Source organism: Cynocephalus volans, chromosome 15 (genome assembly GCF_027409185.1).
Source record: "Cynocephalus volans isolate mCynVol1 chromosome 15, mCynVol1.pri, whole genome shotgun sequence".
Lineage (NCBI taxonomy): Eukaryota > Metazoa > Chordata > Mammalia > Dermoptera > Cynocephalidae > Cynocephalus > Cynocephalus volans.
The window spans coordinates 40,199,694-40,211,042 of NC_084474.1; the positions used below are offsets into that span (position 1 = coordinate 40,199,694).

General features: G+C 34.7%; 1 non-coding gene across 1 annotated transcript; it reads left to right on the forward strand.

Annotated features, from left to right (window-relative positions):
• Positions 1 to 9,803: 9,803 nt before the first annotated feature.
• Positions 9,804 to 9,910, forward strand: LOC134364286 (U6 spliceosomal RNA). Its single transcript, XR_010021828.1, has one exon. It is a non-coding gene; the product is annotated as a U6 spliceosomal RNA (small nuclear RNA).
• Positions 9,911 to 11,349: the final 1,439 nt, after the last annotated feature.

Consider the following 11,349-nt stretch of genomic DNA (forward strand, 5'->3'; position numbering starts at 1 on the left):
CCATATCTCTAACATAAGGGCAAATTAAAACTATGGATCAGCTAACAGAGAAGTAACACATTTATGTAAGATATAACAACAACAGAATAAGACAGTAAAACAGATCCACACACATATGGCCATTTGATTTATGACAAAGACAACCCTGAAGTATATTGAGTAAAGTATGCTCTTTTCATTAACAATGCTGAGTCAATTGCATACAAAAACCAATGAATCTTGATCCCTGCCTCACACCATACATAAAACATTAATTCTCCATGACTGAGTAATTCCACTCCTGAGCATGCATTCAATACTAATGCATTAATATATTTACCAAAAATATGAAAAACAATGTCCATGGGGCATTCTTTGTAATGAGCCAAAACTGAAAACAGCCTAAAGTCTATTAACAGTAGGAAAGATAAATTTAACATATTCATGTAATAATTATGATACAACAATGAAAATGAATTACTTGCAAATACAAAATATATGAATTAATTTTAAAAATATAATGTTAAGCATAATTATAAATAAAAAGTATATACTGTATGATTCAATTATGTGAAATTCAAAAACAAGTTAAAAGTGTGCTGGGAGTGACTGAAAGGGAACACAGTGGTGGTATTGAGGGTGCTGATAATGTTTTGAAAATGGATTTAGATGCTGGTTACATGTGTGTTCATTTTTGGAGCTTCATCAACTTTGTGTGTGTGTGTGTGTGTGTTACATATTACTTTTATAAAGTCTACTATTAAATGAGTGAAGATTTCTGATTATTTATACATATATACCAGGACTTTATTAAGCTTAAGTTGATCCCTAGCCTCCATGCATCCATGCTGTCTGCCTCTGTTAACTTTGCTCACCTCTTAGATCCCCACTTTCTCATTCCTTGTTCCCACGAACTCCATATTGTTTTGCCGTTCTGTTTTCTGCACATTGTGCCTTATACAATTTCAAATTGTGACTTTGCTTTAGTTAAGGAATTGTCTGCCACTTTACATCATAGAATAACTAAACCTATTCTCCATTATCAAATGGAATAAAGAATGTACACTAAATTTATCTCTCTTATAGGACTTTCTATACTGTCAATACTCAATCAAAGAAATATTTTGTTGACAGCACAACCTTTACTTGAATGCAGCAAGAAATCTCTTTTAAACCCAGCTACTCAACCCCTTAATGCCCTAGAAAGGTGAAAGAGTGATGGGGGTAGAGAGGGCGAAAGAGCCATATCTTTTTATTGCAGAACCAATTTCATATTGAAATTGAAAAATCTTGTTGATTCTTGCTCAAAAGTAAGAGCATGGCTTTAGTGGCTGATGTGAGGTGAAATGCCAAAATAGAAGACATGCCTATTTGCCAATAAAGGAACAAACAATACCCTAAAATCAAATATAAATAATTCTTTTAAATGCACTAGCATTTTAAATTATCCAAGCTTTAATCTCCTCTGCTGGTATTTTTAAATAAGACAGGACTAATGTAACTCTCAGAATACTTTACCTGAGAGCAAGAACCTCTGTTGGCGTAGAATAACAGTAATTTGTTCCTGAATAAATTTGGAACAGAATTTGTGCATCAAATATTTTAAGTAAATTTTTTTTTTTTTAGTTTTGGCCATATTGTTTTGAATTTTTGAAATTAACAAATTATATCAAGCTGGCATATTCTATGGAGACACACTGAATACTATTCATGGATGTTTGCTGAAAGACTCCAACATATGAGATGTTTCCATCTATATCTGGGTGCCTGGCTAGGCAGAACTTATGTAAAGGTGCCAATTAAAAGTTATCAGGTGCTTTCTTTTGTACCTGGATATATGTAAAGTCACATTTGAGTATATATTCTACATGCTGTAAAGAATCATTTGAGGGAGCATCTTAGTTATGGTAATGCAAGGCAAGGATGCACCTCTTGACCTGAGGAAAAATGTAATAAGACTGATTATGTCTCACTCCCAATAATCCCTTGTGATGCATGTTTGATCTTGGTAAACAAGGAGAAAGTTTTTTAAGGACCCTGGAAGAAAAGAGATAAGAAACTCACTTTTTCCCTTTAAAGTCCAATGATTTTGAACCTCTGTGAGATGATTCTAACTGTTTTATACCAAGAGGACACAAAAACCCAATGAGGAATTCCTTATCATGGTACATCTATATTGGCAAAACTGTTTAATGGTATCTGCTAAAGCTGAATATATACTTATCTTATAATTTAGTAATTCCATTCCTACTTTGTATTCAAACAGATGTTAGTTCATATGTTGACTAAAAGATTTGTGCTAAAATATTCATAGCAACACAATTCATAATATTCCTAAGTGGAAATTACCCAAATGTCTATAAACAGTATATTTACAGCAATGAGAATGAACAATTATATGCAAAATATAGTTCAGTCTCACAAAAAAATATCATATTGAGGGAATGAAGCTAATATTGAAATAATGCATACTGTAATGAGTCCTTATACCTAACGTTCAGAAAGAGTTATAACTAATCTATGTAGTTAGAAATCGGTACATAGTAGTCCTTGGGCAGAATTAATGGCTAGATGAATCACAATGGGGATTTCTGGTGTGCTAATAATGTTCTATTTCTCGGTCTGTATGCTAAATGGAAGCTTATAGTTTGTAAAAATTAATTATGCTGTGAACTTATGATATATGTGATTTTCTGTATTTATATTAGAGTTCCACAAAATGTTTAAAACTATAACAGGTTGTGACCATATATCAAGCTGACAAATGTGTATGACAGTTTTACACATTATATGTTTAGATATAAATTTGGTGGGAAAAGTATAATTTAAAGAGCACAAGTGGCAGACTATCTGAATATAAAATATGTTTATATATGTTATAAATCTTTACATATATATGTTAAATATGTTTATAAAGTCTTATAAAATAAACATGTATATTCATTTATAAATTACAGCTACTTATTCTTTATGAACAGCAATAGGAATAATTTATTTGTAAGTTAACTTGTTAGTATACCATAGTACTGAATTTAGTTCAGCTATTTCTATGAGATTCAAGATTTACAATTAAAAGTTTGAAAGAGATGTTTGATCATGAAAACAGAAATATGCTTTTAATTACAGATTCATCTATTCCATCTTTTCCATCTACATTATTCAAAGTCAGGTACATACAACTGTTTTGTTCTATGACAAAATGACACAATGTGAGGCTGGTATTGCCCCAAATCTCTGGACCTGAGTAGCTGGAACAGGATGTATGAGGTAAATAGAGCCCCCAAAGAATTTGAGTAGAAAAAAATAAAGTATTATTGCTAGCAGTAAATTTCTGTATCCTTGATTGCATTTTATATAATTAACTAAACCCTGAATTTAAAAGTCAATTCTGAATGAAACATTACAGTGCAACAGTACAATAAGTTTCAGATCACTGAATTGGCAAAACATATTTTGATCCTGGTATTTAATATTTACAGAGAAGAATAATATAAATAACCTATGAAGCGGATATTATAATTCCTATTTTACAAATAAGAAAACTGAGACATAGAATGGTTAAGTTCCATATATGGGCATAGTTTTCATCTATGTGTGACAATATTTTTCCAGCTAATATTTTTTAGCCAGAATCTGCCTTTCCTGTCTCCTTTCTGCATTTTCCATGGGACATCTTATATTCCCTTTGGATTTTTTGTGACTATTACTCACCTGCTGACAGACTCTATCTTTTTCTAAATATAAACATTTTGGATTTGTGTTGTTGTTGTTGTTGTTTTTACATTAAAGCACTAAGTTTATTTTTATTGAAACATAATTGATTATATGTGTCTATGGGTACAGATTTGACTATCAATACTTGTGTACAACATGTAATGATCAAATAAGGATAATCAGCATCTTCATCATTACAAAATGTAATCATTCTTTGTGCCCATTAACCAATTACTTGCTAACCTCTCTCCCCCTCCCCCTTTCCCACCTCTAGTAACCACAGTTCTGTTCTCTCCTTCTGAAAGTTCAATGTGTTATTGTTCTTTCTTTCATCCAAGAAGAAAAGAATAGAGCCTAGTTTCTGGCAAGCAAGGATTTTCCGTGACATAGGGGTGTGTGTGTGTGTGTGTGTCTCTGTGTATGTGTGCGTGTGTACGTATGAGAGAGAGAGAGAGATCATTTAGGCTTCACTCCTCTCTGTGCCACAAAAGTTGGAAGTCATAGGTCTTCTTGTAGTGTGATCTTCTTCACAATGCTTCATCTACAATCCTCTTTCTGCAAATTTGACTTGTGTATTGGGTCCAGAGAAGTTCTTAAAGTAAGTGCTTGCAATGATTTTCTGCATCCTATGAACTCTTGAAACTAGTGTCATCTCTTTTCCATGACAATACTACATGCTGAGGAGAAATTCTTGTGACGAGAAGTCAAATAAATTAGAAACAATAGAGGCAAAAGAAAAAGGAGGTTAAAGAAAATTGGGTGAATGAAACAACCAGGAGTTCTCAGAAAGTAAGTTGCTGTGTTATTTAGCTATTTACAAAAAGTACTGAAGAGCAAAATTTAGATCTGTAAAGTTAGAAATTTTATCCTAATGTTTAATCAAATTAACCTCACAAAAATAAAAGCAACAAAAATTGCTCCCATACAAAATTATTACGAAAAAGAGAGACAGAGAGACAAAGAATGAATGATGTCCATACAGGCAATGAAAGCAGGCCAGAAGAAATGTCCACAAAGCATCTGTACATCAAAATAGCTCAAAAGACAAAGGAAAATCCATTCAAAATAAGAAAGAACAATATAATACAGAAAATAAGTGATAGAAATCAGGAAAGAATTAGAAATAAAAGAAGCAATTTTTTTTCAGAAATGAAGACCTAAAAGGGAAAATACACAGACAAGGTTTTAAGGGAAATAAAAGATTTTTAAAAAATTTAAAAGTAAAAAGAATTGAAGAAAGAACTTGAAAGAATTTTCTATCTATTCAAAATTACTTTCAAGCATAAAGCTTGCATAAAACTTGTCATCAGCAAACAAAGTCTCAAGAAATGTTGTTCCAAGGAGTATTTCCTTAAAATCTACTAAGAATGAGCTTCAGACAACCAAAATGACTGCAGAGATTTTGATATAAAGACGGGTGGTGAGCATTACAGAGAGAGTAATTTTTCTGTGCAGTTAAAATCAATGGAGTGTATAAAAAAGAAAGTATAATTTGCATTGGCTGTATGTTCTGATGATGGGTACAATAGGAGAGAGTGAGTAAAGTATTTGCAAAAAACCACTTTTAAAAGTTAATTGGTGGTGTAGTGGATTGAATTATGTCCCCCCAAAACTTACTGAAGCTTGATTGTGTCCCCCAAGTTCTATGTATTAGTAACTTGGCCCCCACTGTGACTGTTGAGAGGCTAAGAAATCCCATTATGGTAATTGAAAGGTGGAGCCTTGAAGAAGTGATTGGATTGTAGGACCATGCTGTAGTGAATGGATTAAAAATAGTGGTCAGGGGCAAGATTCCGAGGGCTTTGAAAGAAGAGAGGGGACAGCCTGTCTTTCTCTTTTGGCTCTCTCTCTGCTTCCACCATCTTGCAATGTGAGACCCTTGGGTCACTGTTGCCACTACCAAGACCCTCATCAGACATGTTCCATGGACTTTGAATTTCCTAGCCTCCTAAACTATAAGCAAATAAATTTTGTTTCCTTTATAAAATACCCAGTTCCGTGTACTTTGTTATAAGCAACAAAAATGGACTAATAAAGAAAATTGGTACCAGAGAAGTGGGGTGTTGCTTATAAGAAATACTTGAAAATGTGGAAATGACTTTGGAAATGGGTGTTAGTCAAAGTTTGGAGGAGTTTGGAGGTCTCAAAAGAAGACAAAAGAGATGAGGGAAAGTTTGGAATGTCTTAGAGACTGGTTATCTGGTGGCAAGCAGAATGCTGACAGAAATACGGATGGTAAAGACCATTCTAAGGCGATCTTAGATATAAATAAGAAGGAGTTTATTGGAAACTGGGGCAAAGATCACTCTTGCTATGAACTGGCAAGGAATTTGGCTCCATTCTGTCTGTGCCCTAGGACTTTGTGAAAGTTGGAACTTATGAGCTGTGAACCAGAATATTTGGTGGAAAAAATTTCTAAGCAGCAAAGCATTTAGGAAGCAGCATGGCTACTTGCAACAGCTTGTGCTGAATTATGGTGGCAAAGGCACAGCATAAATCCAGAGTTTAAAAGGGAAGCAGAATGTAAAGATTTGGAAAATTTGCTGCCTGGCCATGTGGTAGAGAAGCAAAGAGCGTTTTTGAAAGAAAAATCCAATGGTGCTTGCTAAGAAGATTAGTACAAAGGAAAGAGATTATCAAAAGAAGGGAAAAGGCCCTGAAGGCACTGCAGAGGTCTCTGCGGCCAACCCTCCATTACAGGCCCAAAGGCCTAGGTAGAAAGAATGGTCTTAGGAAATAGGCTTAAGGCATCCTCCACTGGCTTGCTGCCCAGGACCACCTCGGGAAGCTGCTTCTAGCATCAGTACTCCAGCTGCTTTGGCTGTCCCACCTGTGGCTAAATTGGCCCCAGGTGTGGCTGGACATGCAGTTTTGGAAAATATGATCCAGAAGCCTTGGCAACATCTACGTGGCGTTAAGTCTTTAGGCTCACGGAATGCCAGAGCTGTGGAGGCTTGGGAGCCTCCAACCCTATTTCAAAGGATGTATAAAAAAGTCTGGGGGCCCAGGAAGAGATCTGTCACAGGGGCACAGTCACCACAGACAGCCTTAGCTAGAATAATGCTGAGCAGAAACTTGGAATCAGAGTTGCAGCAGAGAAACCCCATCAGTGCCATGCCTAGTGGAGATGTGGGAGCAGGACCGCCATGGGGACCCCAAACTTGTGGAACTATCAGAGTGGAATGCCAGCCTGTGAGAGCTGAAGCATGGCCTCAGACCAGAAAAGTCATAGGAGCAGAGCTGCCCAAGGACTTGGGGCCTCAGTCCCCACACAAGCATGCACAAGACATGGAACATGGAATCAAAGGGCATGACTCAACCAGCTGTAGCTCAGTTTTGGACTTGTTTAGGACCTATTATACCTTTCTTTTGGCCTATTTCTCCCTTTTGGAATGGAATATGTACCTTATGTTTGTCCCACCATTGTATCTTGGTAGTAGAGAACTTGTTTTTGAATTCACAGATAGGACTTTGAACTTTGGACTTTTGAGCTGAAACAAGTTAATACTTTGAGGATGGAATGAACGTATTTGCATGTGAAAAGGACATGAGTTTTAGGGGTCCAGGGGCAGAATGTAGTGGATTGAATTATGTCACCCCAAAACTCACTGTGTCTCCCAAGTTGTATATATTAGAAACTTAGCTCCCACTGTGACTGTTAAGAGGGTGGGGAATCCTATTATGGTAATTGAAAAGTGGAGCCTTGAAGAGTTGATTGTATTGTAGGACCGTGCAGTAGTGAATGGATTAAAAATGGTGGTCAAAGGCATAACTTTGAGGGCTTTAAAAGAAGAGGAGAGTCTGTCTTTCTCTCTGTTGTCTCTGCTCTGCCATTTTCACAATGTGTTACCCTGCCATCACTGCCACCACCACCAAGACCCTCACCAGATGTGTTCACTGGATTTTGGACTTCCTAGCCTCAAAAACTGTAAGCAATAAATTTCATTTTCTTATATATCACCCAGTTCTATGTATTTTGTTATAAGCAACAGAAATGGACTAATACAGGTGGTAATGTTGGTATTATTATTGTAAAGATGATTTGTGTATAATCTAGGATAAAATAAACAATTCTAATTTTATCATCCCCAGTATTCTAGCAATTTGGTACATTCCTTGCAGAGAATAGGAGATATATATAGAGAGAGGAAGTTAAGTTTTACTAAATATGAATAGGAATTTTATGCAAAGTCTAAAGATATTTTATTTTCAACATACATATATATTTTTTCTACATCCATGTCTATATGTAGACAGATGATAGATAGGTAGATTGAAGATGGATAGATAGACAGAAAGGAAGAGATGACAGATAGCACACACATATGATTTCTAGTGTTGTTCACCATTAGGAATGACATCCCTCTGTCCAAACTGTGATCTGTACATACTATCTCCTACAAAAAGGAACGTGGATACTTGGATAATTGGTTGATTCCAAGTCTGAGTCATTAAATCTACAGTATACTATTTTCCTACAAGATTGCCAGAGAAGGTTGTTCTGATAACAGGACATTTGAGCAGAGTTATAACTGACAGGTGGTGGGGGTGGGAGAAGAATAACCTAAGTATCTGGGAAAGAGCATTCTAGATAGAGGGAACAGCAAACATGAAGTCCACATGTGGAATTGCTTGTTATTCCAAGAAAAAGTAAGGAGATTTTTCTTGGAGAGAGATAGTTCATAGAGTACTTTGAGGAGTTAAGTATCATTATGTGACTTTTCTCTGAAAAAGATCATTTCAGCTGCTGTATTGGCGTTAGATTATTAGAGAAGGAGACCAGTTGGGAACCTATTGCAGTAATCTAGGAAAGATTTGCTGGAGGATTAGACTAGCATATGAAAGTAATGGTGAGGAGAAGTGGTAGAATTCCAATATCTATTGAAGGTATAATTAATGGCTCTTGGTGATGGCTGGATGTAAAATGTGAAAGAAAGCAAAAATTAAAGGCAATCCCAATATCCTGGACCTGAGCAATTAAAATGGAGTCTGTAATTCTTGAGAAAAATGAAGACTCTGAGAGGTGCAAGTTTTGGGGGCAAATCAAGTGTTATATTTGGCCCTAATTGTTCCCCGTTGCTATTTGTTAAATTGTATAAAATATGTTCATTTAAAAATATTAGATTTTTCCCCACTGCTACTTTTCATCAAAAGGTGTAGTCAGTCTTTGCAAATGCATCCTTAATGTCAGGGGCCTTGTCAAAATAAGAGCAATTTTTCAAGCCCTCAAACACATTTTTAAGAGTGTATCATCTTCACTTCCATTTGAGTTGTGAAAAATAGCACCTTTTCAATTTGGGTGTGATATTGTCACTGAAGATTTCATCCCATATATAAATGTATAATATTATGCAGTCTTTTGAAAAACTTGTCTCATACGTGTGAACATTTGATCTCAAAATATAAACCACTTATTATACTATAATAAATGCTAATACAGTTCTATAAAGTGTTTTTTAGTGAGCTAAATTAAAAAATCATGTGTCATTTGCAATGGAGATATTGACACTTTAAGAAAAAAATATGTGAACTTGTAAAATCCTTTTGGCTCTTTTATTCTAATTAAAACTGATGGTATCATTCAAAATAAATATTGGTTTTGAGTGAAGTCATTTTAAAAGAGTGTGTTCTACCCAAACAGTATTCTCTTGTTGAAAATAAAGTAATTGTGAAAGTACTTTTTAATTTGAGAAGCATTCCAAGAACAACAATAAGAAGTTACTCTTTTTTAGAGTGATAATTTTGGAGGGTGGGGAGGGAGAAAACAAAAGCAAAGAAGTGAAATACGTTCAGAAATAAATAGTTGTTCCCTGACCCATATATATTTTTTAATCTTTCTCTATGTTGTTTGATTGGTATAAATTCTTTACTCATTTAATGATTTAATAATCCAATATTTAAACATTTTTATTAAACTCTGGAATTTCAGGGAGATAACTGGATTTGCATTGTATCTTTATAACCAGAAAAAGAAGAAACTTAAAATCACCAAACCTATTCTAGTTAACAAGATTATCTTGACAAGATATCATCATTAAAAAAACATTTAATATTGTAATATTTAAATTTGTATTATTTAACAACATGTAATATAATAACTCCTAATATCTGTGCCTGCTCTGGCAGCACATACACTAAAATTGGAATGATACAGACAAGATTGGCATGGCCCCTGCACAAGGATAACATACAAATTGGTGCAGTGTTCCATATTTTTAATATCAAACTAAAAAGCTTCTGCCCAGCAAAAGAAACAATTAACAAAGCAAAAAAACAACCTACAGAGTGGAAGAAAATATTTGCAAACTGTGTATCCAACAAAGGATTAATATCTAGAATATACAAGGAACTCAAGCAACTTAATAGTAAAAAAATAAGTAACACAGTTTAAAAAAATGGGCAAAGGTGCTGAATAGACATTTCTCAAAGGAGGATATACAAATGGCCAACAGACATGAAAAAAAGCTCATCATCACTCAGCATCAGGGAAATGCAAATCAAAACCACATTGAGATATCATCTCACTCCTGTTAGACTGACCATTATCGAAAAGACAGAGAATAACAAATGCTGGCAAAGATACAAAAAAAGGGAACCCTCCTACACTGTTGGTGACTGTAAATTGGTGCAGCCACTATGGAAAATGGTATGGAGGTTCTTCAAACAACTACAGACAAAACTGTCATATGATCCAGCAATCCCACTGCTGAGTATATATACCCAAAGGAATGGAAATCATCATGTCAAAGGGATACTTGTACTCCTATGTTTATTGCAGCTCTATTTACAATAGCCAAGAGTTGGAAAATCCTGAATGTCCATCTCTGGAAAACTGGATAAGGAAACTGTGGTATAGAATGGAGTACTACTCTGCCATAAAAAAGAATGAAATACTACCATTTGCAGTAACATGGATGAACTCAGAGAAAATTATGTTACGAGAAATACTGCATGTCCTCACTTATAAGTGGGAGCTAAAATATAAAAATAAAAATAAATAAGGGAAAAAAAAGAAAGAAGAAAAAAATAAATAAGAAAAAGAAAGAAAGATGCAACAATCACAATAATACATTGAACTTTCAAAAGGAGAGAACAGAACTGGGTTACCAGAGGTGTGAAAAGGGGAGGGGGAGGGGAGAAAAGGAGGAACTGGTAAAGGGCCACGAAAATCGATTACATTGTATAATGAGAAATATACTAATTATCCTGATTTGAACATCACATATGGAACACAGGTTTTGATATTTAATGCTTAACCCCACAGATATGTACAATCAACTATGTTCCAATAACAAATAAATTAATTTTTAAAAATAACTTGTGATATTTAATACAAGTTTAAATATTAGTTATGTTCAACAAGTTTATAAAGATTATTGGTATAGGAACTTTCAATTCCTGCTCACTTACATTTTGAAGGAATTGCTTCATAAATTCTGTTCCCAAAGTTCACATATCACCAGTATACAGAGGATAAAATATCATGGGTGGAAAGTAAAATCTGAGACTAACTCATAATGGCCCAGAAAGGAGTTATGCAAAGTTTCTCCATGAAACAGTCCTCCCAAAGTCAAGACATCTGGGACAAAATTGAATGTATGCACATATTTAAAGAAAGAATGTGTCAAACAGAAAGGGGTTGGAAACCCATAGAAA